Below are 26418 nucleotides of genomic sequence, written 5' to 3'. Positions count from 1 at the left end.
AATAGATTAGAAAATATATAAACCAAACTTATAATAACATTTGCTTCTAGTAAGGAAAAATGAGGTCAGAATGACTACACTGGGGTGAGGGTACACTTTAGCATTCTCTATAATACTCTAAGTTTTACAGCAATGAATTTATATATGTATTTTTTTAAGTATTAAAAGAATTAGCAACAAAAAACTCAGAAGCATATGTCTAAATGTTAGAATAAGTCTGGGCAAACAATGAGATGAATGTTATTTTCCTCTTTATTCTTTTTTTTCTTTCTAAAATTTCAAAACAAGTATGCCCACACACAATAAAAAAAAGACAAAGCTGGGAAATTCTCCAGTGTAAGAGTTCCACCTTAGGAAGGCAGAAGCCCGAAGCTCACATTCTGAACTTCCTTGGAGTACGATGTATTCTGCCTGACTGGTCTCTCTGGAAGACCTGTAAAGCTACCTGATAAAGTTGTTTCAGAAAAAAGGTCTCATTAAAAAAAAAGTCACAAATATCTTATGATCTATTTTAATCAAATTTCACAAGGTATAATTTGGATCCAATATAATTCGACCATTTTAAGTGGACAGTTGCTTTCAGCTTTAGCACATGTACATCTTCATGTAACCATCACTATAACTTAGACTCAAAACACTTCCTTTTACCCAAAAAGTTCCCTTATGCACCACTAGCATTGACAATCCTCACAGCCCAGGCCACCAGCAATCTGTTTTCTGTCACTCTAGAATACCTTTGCTTATTCTAAAATCTCATATAAGTGGAATCCTATAATATGTACCCTTTGGTATTTGATTTCTTTCTTATAGCCACTGTAAACAATTTATGCTATCTAAAACAATTAAAATTAATTCTCAATTATTTTCCCTAGCAGAAGAAAACATATGCATGTATTCAAAATGAAAACTAAAGCAAAAAATGATTAACAGGGCCTCCCTGGTGGCCCAGGCAGTTGAGTGCCCAAACTGTGAAGCTGTCCGCAGCCTCTGCAGCGCGGGTTCAATCCCGGACGGCCAGGGAGATACCCAAATGGCGCGGCAGACCTCTCCTGTCATGCCCACTGCTCCCCTTAGCAGTGTCTTCCATCAGTCTGCCTGTTCTGCTCCCTGCTCTGCCTCTGGTGAATCCTCTCACCCTCCCGCACATCTGGCCTGTACCCCAGTTCTTGTATAAATAAATAAATAAATCTTTTTTTAAATGATTAACATTTGGAATTGTTATATTTAAGTAGGCAATGTGACAGTTCTAGAGATTCACTGCTTTGTATTAATGGTGTAGCGAAGAACTCTTAGATGCACTTTGAGACCATCTCCAACTCTATAATGTACTCTTTTGAGGATTTTATAAAATATTAAATGTCTTAAACCAGAAGACCTCCTTTACTACATGTTAAGAAAATATGCTATTCTTGCATTTCCTACACTGACCAAATAAATTACAATTTCTGCAGCTGAAAAGTGTGAATTTTCATTTTCATAAGTGTTCCTGTGATTCTTATTGCACTTGTACTCTAAATTTTTGTATTTGTGTATTATACCTTGATATTTAAAAGATTTCAAGGAATGAGTGGTTCTTAAAAAAGAATATTTTGTCTTCCAGTCTTAAAGAGAAAATAAAAAAACAGGTATTAATTTTGTGAGAATTTTCTAGCAGGAAAAATGAAATGTTTAAAATCAATCTGTTTAAATTTTTGTAAAAAAAAAAATAACAATAATAACTAGGCAGCACATTACCTCTCTTTTTTAGTTCAAGACAGTTAACTTTCATACGCTGAATCACCTCCACAGAGGTTTGTGGCTCTGTCTGTTTCTATTCCTTATTCTTCAGGATGATATAATCTCTTTCTTCAGTAATAAAACCTCTAGAACAATTCATCTCAACATGAAAACAAACAAAAACTCCCATTTCCAAATGGAAATTTTCCAAGTTCTAATGAATTATATCCTGGAAATGAACCGGAAAGGGAGGCAAGACTAGTTTCTTGGGTGGAGACAGCAGACTGCAACAAGCAAGATATACTAACTTATTAGAGCATTACACATGGTGGAAGGTCCTGCTAAGATACACTAAATTTTCTTTTCCTTTACCCACAAGGTACTTGAAAGCAATGCTAACTCATTAATACCTTATATAACTAAGAATTTAAAAATCCATCTTTCTTTCAGACACCTGAATGGTTTGGTTGTATGAATATCACCTCAAATGTTGTTTTTTTTCCCCAAAGATTTATTTATTTATACAAGCACTGGGTACAGTCAGAAGTGCAGGAGGGTGAGAGGATTCACCAGAGCCAGAGCGGGGAACAGAACAGGCAGACTGACTAAGTACACTGCTGAGGGGAGCAGTGGGCGTGGCAGGAGAGGTCTGCCGCACCATGTGGGACCCTCACTGGCGGCCGGGGATCGAACCAGCGCTGCAGAGGCTGCGGGCAGCTTCACAGCCCAGCGCTCAACCACTGCGCCACCGGGGAGGTACTCAAATGATTCTTCAATAAAGGTTTTATTGTATTTATTCTCCAGAGTAGAAGTTGCTTTATCTCTTCTTACAGCTCAAGAATCAAGCACAGTGCATGGTACACACACACAAAAAAAAATGACTTTGTTGGTATAAACCCTAAAGAAAATCTTAATTGTGCAGTCCGGAATTTGTTAGCCAATGATTCTTTTAAAAACAGCTCCTTAGCCTTCCCTGGTGGCGCAGCAGGTTGAGTGCAGCTCTGTGAAGTTGTCCGCAGCCACCACGGTGCTGGTTTGATTCGTGCCCGGACCCAGGAGATTCCCACATGGGAGATTCCCACATGATGCGACAGACCTCCCCTGTCTCGGCTGCTGCTCCCCTCAGCAGTGTACTTCGGTCCTTCTGCCTGTTCTGCTCCCTGCTCTGTCTCTGGTGGATTCTCTCACCCTCTCGCACCTCCGGCCTGTGCTTCAGTGCTTGTATAAATAAATAAATCTTTTAAAAAAGAAATGAAAAAATAAATAAAATAAAAACAGATCCTTAGTAATTGACTGCCTCATATATTAGATATGTATTCAGTGGTTTATTTGTATGTGAGGCACAGGCAAAGCATTGGGATATACCAATAAAGTAGCCATGGAACTCAACCAGAAAATCCCAAAGATATCAAATAAAAATCTTGGTGAACTATAAGGGAAAACTGTATGGTGCACTCAGGGGATATTGTAAGGGGACATGATCATGAAAGATAATCCATAAGGTTTTAGCCAAATTGGTTGCTCACACTGAAACCAAAACAATATGAGAAAATTTTCTATTCTAATGGTATTTTAAAAACATATACACAGCAATTGATTTTGCAGCTTTGCTAGACTCAGCTATTAGTGCTAATTTTTTTTTTATATATTTCTTAGGATTTTCTATATAAGCAATTAAAATGTCAGCAAATAGAGTTTTATTACTTAATTTTCAGTCCAAATGCCTTTCATTGTTTTTCATTGCTTTACTGCCCTTGTTATAACCTCCACTAAATTTTAAATAGGTGGTAAAAGTGGACACTCTCATTCCTGATCTCAGGGAGAAAACATCAGTCGTTCACCATTAAATATAATATATAAGCCTTCTATACAGTGTTATATTTAATTTGCTAAAATTTTGTTTAAAATTTTTACTTATTTATTCAAAAGGAATATTGGCTTATCATATCAGGGTATCACTGGCTTCAAGAAGTTTAAGAACTGAGTATTCTTCCTTGAACGTTTGGTAAAATTCACCAGTGATGTTAGCTAGGTAGGCTTCATTTTTTTCAACAAATGTAGGGGGGACTGGATTATCTATTTTTTTTATGAGTGAACACTCCTAGTTTGTGCTCTTTGAGCAATTTATTCATTTTACATGTATTGTAGAAATGATTGGTATTATATTGTTCATGATATGATATTATGGCTCCCTTTCATGCTTGCAGGATACGTAATGATGTCAGTTTCCCCATTCCTGAAATGGGTAATGTGTTTCTTCTTTCTTACTAAAGATTCTACCTCAAATTACATCCATTGTCTTTACTCAACAAAGTTTTATCTATTGTTTTTCTCTTCTATTTCATTGACCTATATATTGTCTATTCTATTTCCTTTAGATTTTTCACTTGCTCTTATCCCTCACACCCCTCTCGTTCTAGAACTCCAATTATACATAAATTAGGCTGCTTACATTTTACTCTCTGATTCTCTGCTCATTTTTCATTCTTCTGTTTCAGTGTGGATAGTGTCTGTCGATTGTTCAGTTTTCAATTTTATGCTTCTTCTTCAGTATCCAATCTACTATTAATCCCATTCAGTATCTATCCTAGACATATTCATTACTAGAAGATTTGTTCCAGATTGTTTTATGTCATCCACATCTCTCCTTATTATGCTCATGTCTTCCTATACCTACTTGAACATATATAGGATATTTATTTTTTAAAGATTTTTTTTTACTTATTTATACAAGAACTGGGGTATAGGTCAGAGATGTGGGAGGGTGAGAGGATTCACCAGAGACAGTGGGGAACAGAACAGGCAGAGTGACTGAAATACACTGCTGAGGAGAGCAGCGGGCGAGACAGGAGAGGTCTGCCGTGCCATGTGGGTTGCTCTGTGGATGGCGGGGATCGAACCAGCACTGCAGAAGCTACGGACAGCTTCACAGTGCTGTGCTCAACTGCCTGCCAGGGAGGCCCTGTAGGATATTATAATTGTTTAATTGTCATTCCTATTAATTCTTTCATCAATATCATTTATGGATAAATTTATATAGATTTTCTCATTAAAGATTGTATTTTATTGTTTCTTTGTATATCAAGTAATTTTTATTTAGATGCCAGAAATTGTGAATTTTATGCTGTTGAGCATTAGATTTTTTTTCTTTATGTATTTTTTGAGACGTGTGCTAGGCTCTGTATAATTACTTGGAAATAGTTTGATCTTCTAAAGTCTTGCTCATACGCTTTTTAGATAGCATCATAGCAGCATTTCGTCTAGCTAACACACACCACTAGGTGTTACTCCATTACTCAGATGCCTTTTGTGTTAAGAGGTTTTTTCATTCTTTGTTTTTGTTTCTTGTTTTTAGTTTTGTTATTTTGGCTGCAGGAAACATGAAATCTTTCAAGTCCAAGGACATTTGGGGGCATTTACCACCTGCTCCTTTCCTTTTCCATGGTACTTTGCTCAATGTCTGGTTTGTTTATTTTTTTTCCTCACATGCATGTATTAATCATTAGATAGCTAAAGACTGAGAAATCCTCTGCAGATCTATGGCTCTGTGGATCTTAGGATTGTGCCTCTCTCTCCCCCCCCCTTCTCTCTCTCTCTCTCTCTCTCTCTCTCTCTCAACTCTAGTATTTTATCGCATGTATTCCCTCTTTGTATTCCCCTTTTAGCACACTACAGAATGCAACTCTCTCCAGGCCATAAAACTGGAAAATTACAGGACTCAGCTTTGTTTTCCCTCTGATCGAGGTCATTGGTACATTTCATGTGATCCAATGTTTCATATATTTTACCCATTTTTAAAATTTCCTTAGGGTATAAGGATGAAATCAGTTCCTATTACTCCCTCTTTGCCAGAAGCAGGAGGGCTCTGGTTAGAGTGCTGTTACATTTTAATTGCAGCTTCCCTTTTGCCATATTTTAGCAACATCAAGGTTGAATAATGCTCCCCCACCACCAAAATCAAGTAACATGTCCAAGTGTTAATTTATGGTACCTACAAAAGTGACCTTATTAGGAAATCAGGTCTTTGCAGATGTAATTAAATTAAGGATTTTGAGATGAGATCATCCTGGATTTAGGATGGATTCCAAATCCAACGACTAGTGTCCTATTAAGAATGGGAGCGATTTTGACAAAGTCAGAGACACAGAGAAAACCACATAAAGATAGAAGCACAGATTGGATTGATGTAACTGTAAACCAAGGGATACTGAGGATTGTGAAAACCTTGAGAAACCAACAGACAAATGTGGACTGGGTAATCTCTTACAAACTCTAGAAGGAACCAACATTGCCAAGACCTTAATTACAGACATGTCACCTCTATACATGGAAGAGAATAAATTTCTGTTCTATTAAGTCATCAAGATTGGAGTCATTTTTTTGTGACATGCCTAGGAAAATAATAGTTGTCTCTAATGCAGTAAGCATATAACACACTTCAAAAAGTAAGATGTGTATATATACAACCACAACCATGAGTATCAGTAATACTAATGCAAAGATAATATTAGTTAGATGACAAAGCCAACATAGAATAAGTAGAAAAATCACATGTAAAGATTTCAAAAAGTGGCACTTTTTTTTTTTTTTGCCTCAACAGAGCATTTCGTCATTAGATGGTTTGGAGTGGGACATACCTATACAAATAAAGAGATTATAAATAACTGGCTCATGTGATGATGGAAGAGAAGTTCCAAACTGGAGAATCAGGAGGACTTGATGGTGAAGTTATAATCCATGCCCAAAAGCCTGAAAACCAGGATTGCCAGTGCCCTACATTCCAGTCTGGAGTCCAGGTCTCCAAAAACAGGAGAAAAACCCAGGACCCAGCTCAAACACAGTTGGGCAGAGTGGAATTTCTCTTACTCAGTTTCTTTTTCTATTCAGCCTTCAATGGACTAGATGAGATCTACCCATAGTGCTTTACTCACTGTGCTGATTCAAACATTCTCATCCAGAAAGTCCTTCTCAGATTCAGCCAGAAAAATGTTTAACCAAATACCCATATATTCCATAAAATGGAATCATACTATATATTTCCTTAGTATTTGATTTTGTTCCTGTTACATCGTGGTTTTGAGATGTAAATAACTTGTATGTGTCAAGAGTTTGGTTTGTTTTATTGTGAGTAGTAGTCCATTGTATTTTGTGCATATATCACCATTTGTTTTTCATTCTCCTGGTCGTGATAGTGGAGATATTTCCAGTTTTTAACTATGATGAACATTCCTGTACAAAATTTTTTATGGATATCCCTCTTGGGAAATAATAGATCTTTTAGTTATGATGGGATTTGTCCTGATAAACCCATCACATGTTGAAACTATCTTTAAGATGGGAAATGCTGGCAACACAACACCCTGTCACATATCAGTTGTTTACTCTCATTATCGTGCAACTGACCGGGAGCTACAGCTTGCTACCAATATCCAGCTTCACAAGAGAGTATTAGACTAGGCCAGGAAAAGATCAAAATTCAAAATATGAAGGATACTTTATACTGAATTTGTATGGCTTTTGCAACATCCTGAGGTAGAACCATCTCTATGTCAGGCACCACCTGTACCAAGGACTTGAATTGCTGGATGGAGGTAAGTGATCTTAGAGAAGAGCAGCTTGACATCAGGAGCTGCCCTGGTGTTCAGAGCCATGCTTTGGTGTTCTTGAACATACAATTGCATGGAACATCGACATTAGACAAGGTCACTGCCTAGCGTGGATCAAGCAACCATACAGTCATGTCTGAACACAGACAAAATGTACTATCCAATCACAAAATATCTCTCTGGCTGAGATAAGTAACTGCTCATCTCAGTGACTGCTTTAGCCACATTCTTGTCCTCCTTCCTGCTAGACATACAAAGACACCCAATCTTAGAATTATTCCCACTTTCTGACAACAAAGTTCCACTTACTTAAACCCCCCCAAAAAATACGTGATACAAGACTCAATTCTAAAATGTCTTTTCTAATATAATCTAATTACCAATGTAAACAAAATGGGCTGGGTGGGGGAGAGTGGGAGGGGTGGAGAACATGTCAAAGGACACCACAGCAATAAATGAACAAAATACATGTGGGTAAAAAAATGGGGCAGTGAGGACCTGGTTCTCTCAATAAATATGTATATAATATATTTTATATGTAGCTCTGTACATACACATGTGTGCAGGTGGCATACATATAAAGAGGGAAAGAGGGAGGAAAAGAGAAGGGTCTGCAGACTTATAAAGTTAGAGGTGTGTGGATCAAAAGCAATATCTGTATATACTTCAATCATGATTATAACTGGATATTTGAAAACTTGAAAATGGCTAAATAAGACATTATCTTTAAATATGCATAGGTTTGATAATGTTATTTTTTAGAATGTCAAACTACTCATGAGAAAAATTAAATGATGTTTGGGATGTGCTACAAAATGTTTCAAGGGTGGATTTAAGTGGGTGGGTTTTTTAATGAACAACATTGAACATTTGCTCATAATTGTGGATGGTAGTTAGAGCCACACGCTATTGATAATTTGCACATCTATGTGTATTTGAAAATTTTCCCTAATAAGCTTAAATGGTTGTTTTAAATAGTTCATAGTAGCCTAAGTAAAGTATGTCATTCATTCAATTTGCCTTTCTTTTTTTACTCATTTTAATGTTCTTTAGTAGTTATTAATGAGTTGACATTTTACATCATCTATTAAAATGTTAACTTTTCTTCCAGATTTGCATGTACTTCATATTTTAAAAATATCTCAAATATCTTTCCTCAAAGCTATAAGCACCTAAATTCAAGGTATATTTCTAATTTATCTTGTAGTTTCCCCTCATTGATTTAGGTAGCCAACACAATATTTATATAAAATAGGTACATAATTAATATTTATCGAATGAATTAAACAGGTTCTTAAAAGCCTCACTTGGGGCAAAAATTGTCATAGCACATATTTAGGTTTCACACTGCAAGAAGCAGTTTAGGGGCCTCCCCGGTGGCACAGTGGGTTGAGCGCAGCGCTGTGAAGCTGTCTGCAGCCTCTGCAGCATGGGTTCGATTCCCTACCAGCCAGGGAGATTCCCACATGGCATGGCAGACCTCTCCTGTCTCGCCCGCTGCTCCCCTCAGCAGTGTCTTTGGCCCGTCTGCCTGTTCTGCTCCCCACTCTGTCTCTGGTGAATCCTCTCACACTCCACAATTTCCCTGGTTAACTATGCTTTTATAATAGTTCACATCCAGTTAATGTAGAGAATAAAACTTACCAAGTAAGATGAGGAACTATTTTACTAAGTCCTCTTTAATTATCAGAACAAAAGAAAAACAACTTCTGTCATATCTTCCTTAGTTAAAAGGATGTTTTATAGTTAGAATAAAAAGAGGAGCCAAGCAAATTATACCTCTTTCTTCACTTTTTCTTTGAGACTCAAGTAGTGCATTATTAATAAGTTCTCTTGGCTCCTATATAAAATGATCTAAGATGACAAAACTAAGCAGTCAGCTAGAATGCAGACTAATTTTCTTTAATTGGAAAAGTTAATTTTCCAAGTAATCTTGAAATTACAAAGCTTACATTTCTTAAAGCTTGATAAAGAACTGTACTTTTTTCCTCTTATGGATTCATACCATTAGGTCTATCCCATGTTTATACAAAGTAGCCTCCCAAAATCATTCCATATGATTGCTAAAATTAAGTAGTCTAGGAAACTTGAAGCAATATTCTTTCCGATATTTCTGCACTGATTGTAGCATATGTGAATATCCAAATACCAGTAAATAAGTATTATCATCTTATACAACTTACTACTTATAGGCCTCAAATAAGTTTAAATGTTTAGAATTGGAATCTTTCCAAAAAGGAGTCATTCAACTTTATTAAATAGGAAAAAATGTTTTCAGGTGAGTAGTTAAAAAAAAACAATGTTTATACAAAGTGAGACATCTGCATATTAATGTATATTATTAAAGTATATTACTCCATCCAAAAATGTACAAATACATTTTCAAATCTGACCACCAGAGGCCAGTATAGGTTTAATTGTAATAGTCTGTGAATTCAGGCTTTGTTTCCTTTTTCCTGACCTCATCTCTCTGAAATGACTATATTTTGCTATTTATAGATTTTTTAAATATGAGCTACAAAATAAAACGTTTACCTTCTCTCTCATGTATATTAGTGTGCTGTCAGTGTGATGTCTGCTTTTCATTGGATTTTCATTATTTTGATTATTTCCCTAGATGCTGAATGTTTATCACAAAATAAATCCATTTGTAGTTAAACAGAAGGGTGAATTGCCTTAGAATATCCAGGACATAGTAGACTTCTCACAGCCAATGCAACCAACACTGGTGAACACTGCTGAATAAATACCATGTTTGAAGGCACATTATTCTCTGACCCAATGACAAAGACCTCATTACTAAACCATTAGACTGAATGGCCTCAGGTTTCTCTAAGATGCCCTAATAATTCTTCAGCTTCACCAGACATTTTAGGTCACAGAGACCTGGAACTATTTGCCCTGTTATTTCTGAAGACCTTGTTTGCAACGAAAAGGCTGAAATGTTTGCCAACAGGCTATTTAGTCAATCATTTCTGCAAACAGGGGAATTCTTGAATATGGATTCTTGTGGAACCATCACTGGTGGACTGGGATAAGGAAAGTATATCCTCAGTTTCTATTTCCTAAGTACAGAATGATGTCTTTCTAAGGTAAAAGTTTGACACAAAGTGGCATAGTAAATGAGCCTGATGTTTATTTCAGCTCTGAACTGCCTAGTGGAAAATTAAAGTTGACATGTCCAATATGTCAAAAATTCTCAAATCATAAGCTATTTTCCAGAATCTTTATTTCTCTTCATTTATATAAAAAGTCATTTAGAAACCTGCCTCTTCACTTATATCATCTTAAACTTCCTATTAAAGACCTCAGGTGTGGTCACATATATGTGCTGTTTGGTAAAAAAACATTACCTTCAATACAGAAATGTGGTATATTACATTTGTAAGAAAACATATAAATTAAATCTCACAATATATTCTAATACATTGGGTATTTGGCTGAGAGGTGCAGGGGTTGGGGGGAGAGGTGGAAAGCCACTTGGTATTACACACTTTCATACAGAAGGGATTTTCCACAGATACCAGGCTCTGTATATCCTGCACTGTATGATGTAAATGTGGGTCTCCTATAGCTGTTGCAAAATTCCCAATGTCTAATCATTGCTTAACTTCAATGTTTCATGAGATTGATTTCTCCTCCTGAAAAGATATTTCAAGATCGCAAATCAAAATGGAAAGGGCAGTTTTCCATAGCTTTTGTGTTATTTTACTGGGTTCCTTAGCCAGCCACAGTAGTTTGACTTAATCTTTCAGACAAACTTTTTAGAAAAGGCTGTAGGAAATCCCACTGGGCCAAAATGGCCCATTCTCATGCAGTATTTACCCTAGCGAGAGAACATTACCACAAATTGCTATCCATATTAGTTGGCATTTAAAACTACATTAAAAGAAAGTTCTTTGTATAATAAGATTCTTGCTCTTTTTTGTTAATACTTATATCCATCTAAACTCTCTCTGGAATGGACATTGATTTTCTTGTCTTTTTTTGTTGTTTGTTTAGCAATAAACAAATGTTTTAAAACAATGAAAAATGCTATATAAAACTAAGAATTAAACACCTTGATTTGTTCTCGCCTAATGTCTTAATTTCTCTTTCTCCCTCCCTCTCTCTCTCACACACACACACATACACACACACTCTCTCTGAGATTATTTGTTGTGTTTACTACTAGAAAATAAATGCTGCCATAAATAACTTTGCATGTACATTTTCATGCATTTATGTGTACATGTTTTTACAAGACATATTCCTAGAGAAGTATTATATCCTAAAAAGATGCATTTTAAATTTTGATGGATATTGTCATAATGCTCTGCAAAAATGTTGTAACTAAATTTTAGCCCTGCTAACAGATTCTTCATACATTTGTCAAAATGAGTTTTATCAATTTCCTCATTTCCCAACATGATATATTTAAACTGGTATCTAAGCATCTAAATGTAGATTGATTTGTGAACAGAACTGATCAATTATGTGTGTATCAGTTCCTTGTATTACCTTTCTTATGAACTTTTTTCTTGTTCATATCTCTTTTCTTAATTATTTTTTATTTAAATATTTTATTTTATATAATTCTTACATCTTTTTCCATCTTTGCACAATGTATGCATTTTCATTTTGGTTATATTCCCCAAACAATTGCACCCCCCCCTTATTTTGACTCTAGTCCTTCCTTCCCCTCCGCTCCCTCCCCTCCCATCCCCCTGTAGTGTGTCTCTGGTTTATAGTTGCTTGTTGATTTTGATTTTTACTTTGTATTGATTAGTCTTTTTCCTGGTCTCTTATTTAGGTTTTCTAAATTCCTGCTATGAGTGAGACCATCCCGTATTTTTCTTTTTCTTCCTGACTTATTTCACTGAGCATGATCCCTTCTAGCGCCACCCATGTTGCTGCAAACTGCATGTGTTTATCTTTTTTGATTGCTGAGTAATATTCCATTGTGTATATGTACCACATCTTCTTGATCCAGTCATCTATTTTTGGGCATTTGGGTTAAGGTGCTGGGAAAACTGGGTCGCTACATGCAAAAGAATGAAGCTTGACCACTATCTCACACCATGCACAAAAACCAACTCAAAATGGATTAAAGAACTAGACATAAGACCTGAAACCATGAAATATATAGAAGGAAATGTAGGTGAAATATATAGAAGGAAATATATGACACGCACCTCAAAGAAATCTTTACAGACACATCACCCAAAGCAGTGATAGTGAACGCAAAGATAAACAGCTGGGACTACATCAAATTAAAGAGCTTCTGCACAGCAAAAGAGACAATAACAAAAACAAAGAGAAACCCCACCTACTGGGAGAACATTTTTGCACACAACACTAACGATAAAGGACTGATCACAGAAATCTACAAAAAGCTGATGAGACTCAACAAAAACAAAGAAAATAATCCAGTCAAAAAATGGGCAGAAGAGCTAAAAAGAAACTTCTCTGAAGAGGAAATGCAAATGGCCAACAGGCATATGAAAAAATGTTCAACATCACTTGTCATCAGGGAAATGCAAATCAAAACTACCATGAGATACCATCTTACACCAGTGAGAATGGCACATATTAAAAAAACTAGCAACAACAAATGTTGGCGAGGTTGTGGAGAAAAAGGAACTCTTCTGCACTGTTGGTGGGAGTGCAAACTGGTCCAACCACTATGGTGAGCTGTGTGGAGATTTCTTGACCTACTAAACATAGAGCTTCCATATGATCCAGCAATTCCACTCCTAGGTATTTACCCAAATGACACAGAAACAGTAATTCCAAAGGGCACCTGCATGCCTATGGTTATAGCAACACTATTTACAATAGCTAAGCTATGGAAACAACCCAAATGCCCAAAAATTGTTCATATCTCTTAATAAACTTTTCTAGGAACTTTTGGGATTTAAAATTATAATTCTTAGAATCCTTTTTGATATTTGGTAAATATTGTTCTAGCTTATTTTATATCTTGGTTTTGTTGTTTACTACTCATTTAATTTTTATATGATAAAATGTATCAAATGTTCTCTTAGATTTCAGTGACACTTTCCAGATAATTTTAAAAGTTCTACAATGTTTTCAACTACATTTATTTTCATGTTTTATATGTAAATTTCTAATCTATAAGAAGTTTGAGTAAGAAGATTCATCTATTTTTAAAATTTTTTTCTCCTATTAATTTTAATTTCCTTATATATTTCCTGTAGGCTTCCTTCTTGAATTCTGATGTTGATTATTTAGTTCAGAAAGATCTTCATTATAGAAGGTAAAATTTAGCTTTTAAAATTCTCATCTTTCATACTGTAATTTTTTTCGCTTAATTTTATATACGTTGCCCATAAACAGCATATAGGTGAGTTTTGATTTTTAACTCCTTATGAGTGTCTTTATTTAACAAATGAGCTTGTCCTATTTAAATCATTCTCATAAACATTGTTAGTTTCAATTTTCCATCTTGTTTTATGTTATCTTTAAATTTGTAATAACTTCCCTATTTTCATTTTTTTCTATATGGTATGTAATTTAGAAAGTGTATGGACCACTTCATTTTTCTAATATAGTACGATCTTTCTAAAAGTGTGGCCTATAGACTGGGAAAGAGTATTTGTTATACAGACAGATCCTGTACTATTGAATCCACAACCTCAGAGGTAGAAAAGGTGGTTTGTCCTCCACAAGCTTATCAAGGGTTCTTTTAAAAACCACCAAGTTTTACTTTGCAGAGTTCCATCTATTGAATATTTGTGCAACAAGTCCAGGTTTGAAAATTTGAAAGAATAATCAAAACCTGCATTCCCCTGCTCAAACAATTACTGACATTATGTTCTCTCTCTCTTTCTCTCTCTCTCTCTCTCTCTCACTTCCTCCTTCCCTCCTTCCCTTTCTTGATTCCACCAATGAAGGCACAAGTCATGTTACCTTATGTTTAACTACTTCAACCTTTATTGTTTACAATTAGGATATTGTCCTTCATGAACTCAATATTATTAACACATCCAAAAAAGTTAGCAATGATCCAAAAGTATTATCTAATATTAGCTGTGGTTGATTATTTCACTAGTGATCCCTTTGAGCCTCTCCTCCCACTTTCCAAAGCCATGAGACTTCAACAGAGGAAGAAAAGACTAGAAAAGGCTGCTGATAGCACAGAGGAATCCCAGTAGAGACTCATGGAGAAGAAAAGTCATAGGAGAGGAACCCAGCCATCCAGTGGTGCCTGCAAATGCATGAGTGAATGTAGGCAAACCCAACAGAAGAAACTCCCAGCCAATCTAAATTATCTTGAAGAACAATAAAATATATATCTGATACTTATTCTATATTTAAATTACCTGACTGTTAATATAATGTCCTTTATTAATTTTTAATATAATTTTATTTATTTTTATTTATTTAGGTAACATTTATTTACAACACTATATGTGATTTAAGGGAATGGGTTCACAGCTCCTCAGATATATGTCACCACACTTCTTCCATCATGGAAATCCCCATAGTCCCTTACCCTAGGCCATTGGGACTGCTCCCCACATTGTTCCTACTTCCTCCCTCTCTCCCACCCACCTCCCCAGCAGCCTCAACTCTGAATTTATATTTCTAGGGTTTGTTGGTTTGGTTTTGTCAGTTCCTTTGTGTTTTTCTCTATATTCGACATTTGAGTGAAATCATCCAGTATTTGTCTTTCTCCTTCTGACTTATTTCACTTAGCGTAATACCCCCAGTTCCATCCATGTTATCACGAATGGCACAATCTCCTCTTTTCTTTTAGCTTAACAGTATTTCATTGGGTGTATATGCCACATCTTACTCCACTGCTCTGTTGATGGGTTTTTAGGCTGTCTCCATAATTTGGTTATTGTAAATTGAGCTGCAATGAACATAGGAGTGTATATATCCCTTTGACTTAGTGGATTTGTATTCTTTGGGTAGTCATACAAAAATTTAATGCAAAATAGATTATAGATTTGGATATAAGACCTGAAACCATAAAATACATAGAAGAAAACACAGAGAAAACACTCCAAGACTTTGGTTTCAGGAATGTCTTTATGAATACATCTCTAATAGCAAGGAAACCAAAAGCAAATGTAAGTGAATGGGCCTACAGCAAGCTAAAAAGCTTCTGAACAGTGAAAGATATTATCATTAACACATGAAGAGACTCTACTGAAATGGAGAAAATTTTTCATCTGAGAAAAGACTAATATCCAAGATCAATAACGAATTCACACAACTCAAAAATAAGAAAAGAGACCATCAAAAAATGGGCAGAAGAGTCAAATAGACACTTCTCCAAACAAGATACACAGATGAACACAGGCACATGAATAACTATCATCAGGGAAATTCAAGTCAAACCACAATGAGATACCCATTCACGCCCATGAGGATGGCCCACATACAAAAAAAAAAAAACATAATCAACAAATATTGGTGCAAATGTGAACAAAAAGGAGCCCTTTTACATTGTTGGTGAGAATGTAGACTGGTCCAGTCCCTATGGAAAACAGTATGATTATTCCTCAAAATATTAAAAGTAGATATACCATATGATCCATTGTTCCAACTTCTAAGTATCTACCCAAAGAATTAAATCCTTTGTATAACTGCTTATCACTTTTTTTTTAAAGATTTATTTATTTATTTATTTATACAAGCACTGGGTACAGTCAGAAGCACGGGAGGGTGAGAGAATCCATCAGAGCCAGAGCAGGGAACAGAACAGGCAGACTGATGAAATACACTGCTGAGGGAAGCAGTGGGCGGCAGGAGAGGTCTGCGCACCATGTTGTACCTTCACCGGTGGCCAGGGATTGAACCCAGTGCCCAACCACCGTGCCACCAGGGAGGCCCTGCTTATCATTTTTTGATTAAGGATGGATTCAGGACTCACACATTGAACTCAGCATGTTTCTTTTTATTTATACATATGCCTTTTCCTATTTTATTGCTTAATCAACAATTGTTTTTATCAAAGAACCTAAGCCTGTTGACTTATAAACTATCCTACAATCTTGATGTCTGATTATTTCTTTAAGAATAGCTTCTGTTTAAACATTTTTGTCAGAATGCAATAACTAACATTGAACACTTTACCCTGTATCACATGAAGAGGGATGGTGAGCTTGCTATGTGGATTAACGTGATTCCCATAAGACTTACACATTATGTAAAAAATACTCATAGAGGATATGAATATCCTGGTCCCCAACTATTTCCACCTAATAGCCATGACACCCACTGATAATTCTTGCCTGAGTACATTATTATGCCAATATTTGCTAAAAGATGACTCTCTATTTCTATCCTCATTGCATATTTTTTACCCAGCATTCTTGCATAAAACTAAATCACCTTTCCTTCCCCCCTTTTCTTTTCTATGGACTCCTAGCCAGTTTTGATGTTATTATTCAATGTTTACTGCTGTTTTTGATATTTAGGTTCCTCAAAATTGGCCAATTGGAACTCCTGTTGCCTCCAGTTATTTGTGGTACATTTCTTTCTGGTACAATAGCTCACCCTGTACCTCCTCCCACCCAAAATTTCGCCACCCCTTTCTTTAAAACATCTAGTTCCTTTTACTGGGAGATGATACTCGGAAACCAAGTATAGTCTTATTATCTTGTTTACTAGAGAAATCCTTCTATTGAGGTGCAGTCTTCATTTGACATTTACTTAATGTTCTTTTTCTGCTGTTTTGTAATACCTAAGGAAAGGTAGCATGTTGAGTCTTCCTAAATATCATACTTTTAATGAGGCCATTATATTTGGATATGCAATTAGCTCAAGAATATTGTGAAGGAGGGCCAGGGACTAGTAAATTGTACCTTTCATTCTAGTAATCACTTTCAGAATCCTTTTAAATTGAACCTAATGTGTTCCCATCCTACTGAAGTAGCTCCTTTCATATTATGCTATTTCTCCTTCAGAGAGAAGATAGCTCCAGAAAAAGGTGGGCATGTCTCAAAGAGAAAGCATGCAGCTGCTAAGTCTTCATCTGGTTATTCACCTCTGTTCTTTTACCTTTTTTCAGTAACCTGCTTCTCTGGATAAAAATCTACATCAGATGAAATAAAGGTGACACCTCTGCATTTTTCCTTGCTCTTCTGTGGCAAAGAAGAGGCCCCAAAAGACATGTTTCCAGCTTTCCCTGTAATTCCCCTTATTCCTTTTTCTCATTCTTCCTAATAAAGGATTATTGATTGAAGCTGTGAAGACAATAATGTAAGGCCCCACTGAATTAGAAAAATATGAAATCAGAAACATGAGTCTTCTATTCCAAAGAATTAGTTTAAAAGTTAAAAGAAAAAGAAAAATACCGGATGGTCTCATTTATAGAAGGAATTTAGAAAACCTAAATAAGGGACCAGGAAAAAACCTAATTATAATAAAGAAAAAATCAAAATCAACAAGCAACTATAAACCAGAGACACACTACAGGGGTGGGAGGAGGGAGTAGGATCAAAACAAGGTGGGGGGGATGGGAATTATATGGGGACTCTAACCAAGATGAAAATGCATACATTGTGCAAAAAAGAAAAATAATGTAAAAAAGATATAAAATAAAAAAAGATTAAAAAAATAAAAGTTAAAACAAAAACTGTGACTGATACAATATAGTGGGATTAGATAATATATGGTGCTTCTCCATGAAATCCTATTCTGCCCCAGCTCCCCTACTTGACTCTTCCTTGCCTTTCAGTTCAAGCGTACAAGTAGGTAATAAAAATCCTACTAACATTCTTTCTATTAAAATCCAAGTCAGACATTAAAGTGCCTGCTCTTCTCTGGAAGTTATATTACACAAAGTCGATGAAACAAGACAGGTCCCAAATCATAGGCTCTGTCACATGGATTCAACAGTGTTGACAAATGTGTGGCAATAGTATGTTTCTGCCTAGAATGACAACAGTATAACTTCTGTATTAGTGAGGTTTCTTAATTCCAAAGGACAACAACCCAACATAAATAAGACTGAGGTACTTAGAAATTTCTTAATTTATATAAATGAGAAAATGTATTCAGGCCAGACTCAGATCAGAGTTGGTGGGTAATCTGTCTCTCTCTCACTGTCTCCAGGAAGATAATGTTGGAATTGAGTTAAAATGACAGACACCCAACCAGGTCACAATTAGTGTCACAGAGAATTTTTTTTGTTTATTTTTTGTTTGTTTGTTGTGGGGGGCAATCTCCCCCTATTTATGACCAGCAGTGTCAGAGATGAAGAGTTTTAAGTATGTATTCTATGTGAGTGTGGTAGAAGTGGAGAGCAGAACTGGGTTTTTTCCCTACTTAGGAGAGAGAACTGTAGGTTTTTCTGAATACACATATTACTTACTATACAATCCTCACAATAAGTCAATAACATAACTCCTATCAATTTCCCCATTTTAACGATTAAACAACTGAGGTAAAAAAAAAAAGGTAACTTGTCTGGGAATGTACAGCTGAGTAGCACAGAATCCAGAATTCGAGCTCAGTTAGTCTGACTCTACAACTGTGCTTTAATTCCTGACTTATCTTTGCCTGCTGGTATAGAATCACAATGGTACTTAGTATCTATCATACCTACTGAAACCACATATACTATTGCCTAAAATTTCTTTAACAAGAGGCAAACATTTCATTTAGCACCTTAGAGTTAACACGTTTAAAATCAAATTTCTAGTTAAAAACGAGAATTACTTAAAAATAAAAAAATTCACCATAGGAAATGAAGACAACCCATTAATGATCAGAGCTTGCTATCAAATCATTTCCCCAAAGTATTTATCCTCATAGAAAACAAATCTAATATCACAGTCAGAGAATGACCTTATTTAGCTTCCACTAGGCAAGGCAAAAATGGCTGTGTTTGTGGCCTCTGTGCTGCTCATGTACTTGGCTCTGTACAAGATTTATGAAATTTGCTTAGCAAATTGCTTAGCATTATGAAAATTGCTTAGCATTTAGAAGCTTTGCTCTCAGGGGATTACTGTATTAAAGTTGTGTCCTATCTCATGTGACATGTGTGTTTCTTGATTAGAATACCATGTTGACTGATCCTTTTAATCTATATTTTTCCAAAGCACAAAATAATCTACACTAAATTGGTTCAATATAAAGTCAGTCACAAAAGGGATCACAATTCTCATTTGGGGATCAAACGTCTTTGGAGTGGAAAAAATATTTAAAGAGACACCTACTTTAATATGTAATTCTCAAAGTTGTCCTGCCAACATTTAAAAAAAAAAAAATACCAGAACTTAAAAAGATTTGCAAAAGAAAAATTGAAGTGTCAGAGGAAATTAATATAATTAATTTGCAAGCAGCTTGTTTCTCTATAATCACATATCCCTTAAATAGCAGGGTTGCCCAAATTATATGTTCTCCATTCAACTCTGTCAGGCAAAACTTTAAAATAGCTCATACTGTGAAGCCTAACTTCTAGTTGATGGGAACAAACAGTTGATGACAGACAACTAAAAAGGACATAAATGCTTCTTGGAACCTGATGTAAAGTGTTGCTTTGACAATTTATTAAACCCTACTGTTTTCCGTCTTTGACATTGAAAAGTTACAGGTGAGGTTTTGCTTGGGCTCCGGAAGTATCATTTCTAGAATGGATACAAAGTATTGTGCAGATAGTCATGTTCAATACGTACAGCAATAGTTTGCACTTTAGCTAATAAAATGAACATAGGGTTTGATGTCAGAGAAGCTAAATTTAAAATCCCACTCCTGCCACATACTAGTTGTGTAGTGCCAGAAAACTTAGCCTTCTTGCATCTTGGTTTCTTCATCTATTATGAAGATAAGCATTATTATTTACCAGGCTGCTGAAGTGAACACTAGTGGGAGTAGCAAAGTTGCAGAGACTTGTCACACAAAGAAACAGAAGATAAAGCAGTATCAACGGGCATTAGAACAAGGATAAATTCAGAAAAAGGCCAAATACCGAACTGGGTTAACCAATTGGACTGCATGGAAAAAGTGAAAAGGAACAATAGTTAGGACGCAGACCATCTGCTGCTCCCCTCAGCAGACCATCTGCTGCTCCCCTCAGCAATGTACTTCGTCAGTCTGCCTGTTCTGTTCCCCACTCTGGCTCTGGTGAATTCTCTCACCCTCCCACGTTTCTGACTGTACCCAGGGCTTGTATAAACCAATAAATAAATCTTTTTAAAAAAAATTTGGTTTTCACAATGTAAAATGAAAATAACAAACACCGGCCTTGTCTTGCACAAAGCTTGAAGGAACAAGGAAAATTATGCAAATGAAGCATTATTATGTACTCTAACATACTGTGACATTAAGTGCTCATTATCATGTTCTTATTATTCTAATAAAGTATATTTTGGTAAGTACACTTATTCATTATCCTGGAAAATATAAATATAAAAGGCAGCCACATTAATAGTTATTCTAGGAGCATACCTTTGCTGCATAAATTAAACAGGATTAAGGCATGAAATCAAAACACTTGTGTTTTTATTGTTAAAACTGTTAAAATTCTATTTTCCTGATGGTTATTCACTTTTATTTGTTTATGATATAGAGTAATTGGGCTTTTCTCATACTGGAGCATTGAACAACAACCATGTATGACAAAGTTGGCTACATGCAATAATAATTTGCAGTGACTTCTAGATATCTCAGGGTAGCTTATAAAAGGCTGTATGGTATAGGGACTGTTAAGAATAGGCGTTGGCATTTTATAGACCTGAATTAAACTCTAGCTCTGCCACCTGTCATTTGCAAAAATTTTGTCAAATTTTCCTTCTAAGCATGAGTTTCTTCTTCACTTGTAAAATAGGGAAAATAATGCCTAGAGAAGTCTAAAAAATGGATGAAATAAAAGAGGGTGTCACTATACAATCCTCACTAGCTGCCCCACCAGGTGTCCACAGTGGCATTGAGCTCAGTGATTCTACCACAGCTGAGTCTTGGACTTCAATACTGAAAGCTCAGAAATAAAAACCATAAGGATCCTAGCATAGACTGGGTCAAGCAATTTTGCATCAAGCCTTCGAAATCCAGAAAAGACAAGTGTAAATTGCTGTACATTTTTAATGAGAGCTCTCGGCCATGTGACCCTTCTGCTCCATCCTCTCCCAGAAAGTGAGCTGCATGGAAAGCCAACTGAACAAAAGATTCTGGTTGAGTGAGAAATCAGCACGAGGAAAGTTGGCTATTTGAGTGTATAATATAACCAGATATATCTTTCTTTACCATGTGGCTATAAAAGAGATCAGAACACATCATGCCAAAATATGTCAGACCAGCATATTGATTATTTTGAGCTGAAAGCGGTTAAGAAAAAACAAAGGCAGGAAGGGCTCTCTGGCTTGACCCTTTCTAACAAAAAAAAAAGGGGGGGCATAAATTTCTTGGAGAAAGCTGTCCTCTCTGTTTTACAAAGAGAAGAATATTCTTATCACAAAATATAGGAAATTTATGCTGAGAGATTAACCTGTACAAACAAAAGATCAACCCTAAAAATCCTTATCGTTTCATTTGTTTCCCCCAATATTACCTTGGTCATGTTCCCATAGCTTACGGCCTAGACACAAACTTCTTTTTCCTTTGTCTTTTCACATATTCACAAGTTGTTATTCTTTGTTAAAACGGTATATAAGCACTAAAAATTACCTACTTCTTTGGGTCTTTAATTCTCATGTATGAAAGCTTCTATGTACACATAAAATATTAATATCAAATGAAATTTGTATGCCTTTGTGGTGTTAGTCTGTCATTCAACAGTTTAAGTCTCAGGTCATCCACAGAATTTAACAGGAAAGAGGAAAAGTCTTTCTTCTGTAGTTTTATTTGTCATGTTGACAAAATACACCAACCAGTCTGGAAGACTCCTGATTTACATTTAAATGGACACTCAATGTTTGCCTCCACTTACAAAAAATGCTCTTCTCCACATTCTTGAAGCCCCTTTGACTACTGAACTTTCCTTTTGATTGATAATAATATATGACAAAAGGTGTACGCACTTTCAATAACTGAGATGAGTCTTGCAGTCCTAGAAGCCCTTGTTCTTTTTAAGATGATTTTTCCAATTTTGTGTTATTTTTCTCCCTTCATAGTTTTTGGTGCTTTCCTCTGTGTCATGGTCAAGCATGGGCTAAAATACCTACCTCTTATTACCTGGGATTTAGTTAAGTATTCAATAAATGTTAGCATATTAATTTTCTCTTGTCATGTCATGAGTTTATCTTCACCTATACCACTACTCTATGTCAAAGAAATAAAAGTCAGTTTTTGTCTATATACTGTGTAAAACTATAATTTCATTATAGTTACCAACTGATACACTAGAGTAGTTGCAAATAACTCAAGTTGCAGCCACAGCTCCCTAATTATCTATAAGGCAAAGCTCCTCAATTTTGAATATAAAAACATTTCTACTGATTATAGGAACGGGAATGTGGAGAAGAGCATTTTTATTGTTTTGTTGTAGTGGAGTGACAGCAGAGGGATCAGGAGTTCTGTTCTTAGAACTTGTTTAATAATTTGCTTCTCCTTCCTCACTAACCATATTAAAAAGAGAGAAGAGGGATCGGGTGTGGAAGAGTGAGGCACAAAGAGAAAGGCACTTTTTTTCTTTAATTTTAAAGTCACTGGTAAAAATACTTATCATTTTCCTCCGGGAATGTTTTCTTAATCTGTACTAATAATGGTCTTGTCACCATTTCCACCCACTTCTGCAGCTGCTTTACCACCTTCATCACCTGTTCCTACAAGCAAACCCTGCCTTTTAAGTCATCTGTCTTCTGAGTGAGAACATTTTCTTCTTTTAGCCTTTGATGTATTAATTAATTAGAAATCTAATGGCTATCTAGAGGGCAGGAACTGTGAGCAGAGGACAGCAGATTTATCAACAGAGGGATAAGCCTCTTTCTGTGCTGATAGTATTCTTGCAAGCAAGTGAACATTTCTGAAACCCTCTGGACTTCTGGGCTTCTGTAAGAAAGGTAGCAAATACCAACCCCACAAAGTGACACAGAACAAGAAGGACAAGGACCCCTGGTATGCCCAGGGAAAGCAGAGTTGTCACAGAAAGCAGAGTAGCTATGGTGCACAGACTAGGCTAATAGTCTGGAAATAGGCTCCAAATTACAAGGAAGATTGTGCTGAGCTTTAAAATGCATTGAGATCAACTGCACATCTAAGAAAATGCTGGCTATTAAGAGATGCATTTTAAGCTGGAAGGAGATAAGAAGAGAAAGGGTCACATGATCTAGTTCTAAGCTCTATCATTTGTTTATTCTAAAGACAAAATCTTGAGGTTATCTTTTTCAAAAAATAAAAGAATAAGACTGAGTCCTTCGAAAGTGGCTAGAAGAGCTTGCAATCCAGTCAACCTGTCTCCTGCTGCAAACATCTGAAGTATGACGACCCCAGGCAGTGAACAGAATAACATGCTTTGTTGGGATATATAGGACCGGCTAATCATGAACAAACTGCATATTCCCAGTCAACCACATGATTTTTGTATTTGCCATACATAAAAATCTAATATAAGGAAATTTTACTGTGTAAAACTTTAAAATATCTAAGCATGGACAATGTGATAGAAATATGTAAGCAGGTGAGATTTAGTTTAGACTCAGGATAGTTAGGTAGCCCTTGAAGTACTCTAACCAGAAGCCTACTCTCCAAAGACAGCAAATATTGCTACCCTCTTTTTCTCCAATACTAAAGAATTAACATAAAGAATGTAGAGGGTGTGAATGGAAAAGAGAAGGCACAGAGACATCAGAAAACTATAAAAGCATGGAGCTCATGAGGAAGAAAGAGTTTGAAGTAGAAAAGAATGGTGATATAGGTTCAATGCAGCTCATACAGAATCATGTATCAGCCTGGGTTGCTGCTATGAAACAAGAAAATGAGACTTACAGAGCTAGAAGCAACTAGTCTTGTACAAACCTCTCATTTTGCAGATAGACAACTGAAGTTAAAGACAGTCTGGGTTCAACTCATAATGAACTAGTAACAGCAGAGCTGGAATTAGAGTCAAATCCCCTAGCAGCACGACCAGCATTCATAAAAGTGTTATTAAAGTCTAAGAGTTAAAAAGTACCTAAGGCCAGCCAGCATCTGGGGTAATGGCCTAGATAAAATAAAGCAGGTACAGTCTTTACAAAAGCACTTTAGTCTCTAGGGATATACTGGCTAGAACATCTTATCAGTGTCAACATATTAGCTTTGCCTAATTGCAAATCTGTAAAACTTGACTTGGCACTTCATACAAACACAGAGGGATGTCCTTCATTCCCTTATGCTTGAGGGCCCAAACTCTAGGATCAGATTCTGGCACAACTCCACCCCCAGCTCCCATAGCTCCTTTCCAGATCCATCTCACAGTGACGTATAAACTACTGCTGAGGTAGAGACACTCAGGCCTACCAGACAACTAATCAACAACTGCAGACAGCAACCTAAGTAGTTAAGGTGTGGTGTCATATTTTGTCCCTACCATCCCTAAAGAAGTGTGTGTGCGCGTGTGTGTGTGTCTGTATGTTAATAGAAATATTTACTTTAGATATATTCAATAGTTTTGATTTGGGTAAATTCTTATGTTGAATAGCCTATCATAAATATAAACGGTTGGAAAAGGAAATGCCAAGTTGGTTTCCACCTTCTATGGCAAAACCAGTGGAGTGATAAGTTTGCAGTGATAAGTTTATACTTTTCATAGCTTTCACACATGTTATGGAAATTAAACATTTTCAGTTTAAAAATTTGAATATTGTAAGTTTCATCAAGTTAAAAAAGTTTAAGGTCTTCCTTTTGGAATGGTATTTGTGCCTTTTTTTAAAGGAGATTATATGTTTTAAAGGAGATTATATGTTTTAAATTTAGAGAGGCATTTAAAGAAATATACTATTTGCTGAGGAGTCCGCGTGCAATAATCCTACCAAAAAGGAAAATCTGGTAATTTTCAAGGACCCAAAACATAACAAAGGTAATATAAAGGATATTCTGCTTTCAGGTTCCACAGAAGTGAAGGTGATGTTATGTTGGCTATTAGCATTAGTGGTGGTGTGGTTTTCAGGAGAAGAAGGGACCTAGTTGAATTCTAATGCAGTATTTACTTTCAAGTAATAGTAAATGTTTTGCTGAAGTTTCTTATATCCTAACAAATAACCAAGACTTCATTATTATTATATTTTAAGAAATCCACTAATGATAAAGCACTATACAGTCAAGACCTACAAAGTTATTGTACAAATATGCTGCTTCCATTCCCCCATTTTTTTGTGGGGTCTAGGAGGAACATTGGTAGAAAATAGTTTTATTTCAATCAAGGAAGAGAAATACGTCAAAATACCATGCCAATTTAGACATAAATTTAATTAGGTTTCTCAAATGTGTTGAAGATACCTAATTTATTTCCATTATGTTGGAATTCTTAAGGTCTAAAATTATGTTCAACTTTTAGAGGAATCTGTGTGCATAGCAAACTGAAAAATTTTCACACTGAGAAAAAAACTAAGATTTGAAAAATGATTAAAATATGGAGATCAAACCACATATTGCAAATAATACTTTTTGGCTTTCACAATGTTACTGCATTCTGTGCATAAAATGAAATAATTTTCCAAGCATAAATGGTCAACCACATTGGCCAGAGATCACTGTTACTCTTGAACATGTCTCTGTATTAGATAGAAAGCACAAATGTAGACCATTAGTTGTAGAATACAATCACCTCACTCTCTACTTGCAAGAGAAGCAACAGTTTGTCTCAGAAGCTAAGTGTTATTCCAAGTCCTTGTCTAGCTCTGTGCTGCCCTAACACTGATGTACCAGGTCAAATCATTTCACTTTGCTTGCTTGTTTCATTACATTAAAAAAAAAAAAATTGTTGTACATTACTGCAGCAAATACCCCAAATATAACTCTAATTTTCCAAGGAAAGTACAAGTTCTCCTAGAATTGGTCCACTTCATAGACTTCTTTTAACCTAGTATTATGGAAAATAATTTCCTTATGGGCCACTAAGAAGATGCTTTAGAAAATCAGAGTTCTTTGAAACTTAATGGAAATTTTTCTTTCCAAAGATACTTCATTTACAGTTTTAAAAACAAGGCACTGCTTAGTATAT

General features: G+C 35.8%; 1 protein-coding gene and 1 long non-coding RNA gene across 4 annotated transcripts in view; one reads left to right on the top strand and one right to left on the bottom strand.

Annotated features, from left to right (window-relative positions):
- The window catches only part of TMEM144 (transmembrane protein 144), a 38296-nt gene extending 31553 nt beyond the window's left edge, over window positions 1-6743 (top strand). For all 3 annotated transcript variants that reach the window (XR_005122627.2, XR_005122626.2, XR_005122628.2), the window contains one exon: window positions 6317-6743. The gene's annotated coding sequence lies outside the window, so the exon portion shown is untranslated. The remainder of the gene's footprint in view (window positions 1-6316) is intronic.
- The window catches only part of LOC129145061 (uncharacterized), a 37247-nt gene that overhangs the window by 6337 nt on the left and 4492 nt on the right, over window positions 1-26418 (bottom strand). The gene's annotated exons all lie outside the window — the stretch shown is intronic.

This window comes from Talpa occidentalis, unplaced genomic scaffold (genome assembly GCF_014898055.3).
Source record: "Talpa occidentalis isolate TD23 unplaced genomic scaffold, MPIMG_talOcc4v2.1 talOcc4.8, whole genome shotgun sequence".
Classification (NCBI taxonomy): domain Eukaryota; kingdom Metazoa; phylum Chordata; class Mammalia; order Eulipotyphla; family Talpidae; genus Talpa; species Talpa occidentalis.
Note: the sequence above shows the minus strand (reverse complement) of the source record. Positions and strands in the feature narration are given on the sequence as shown.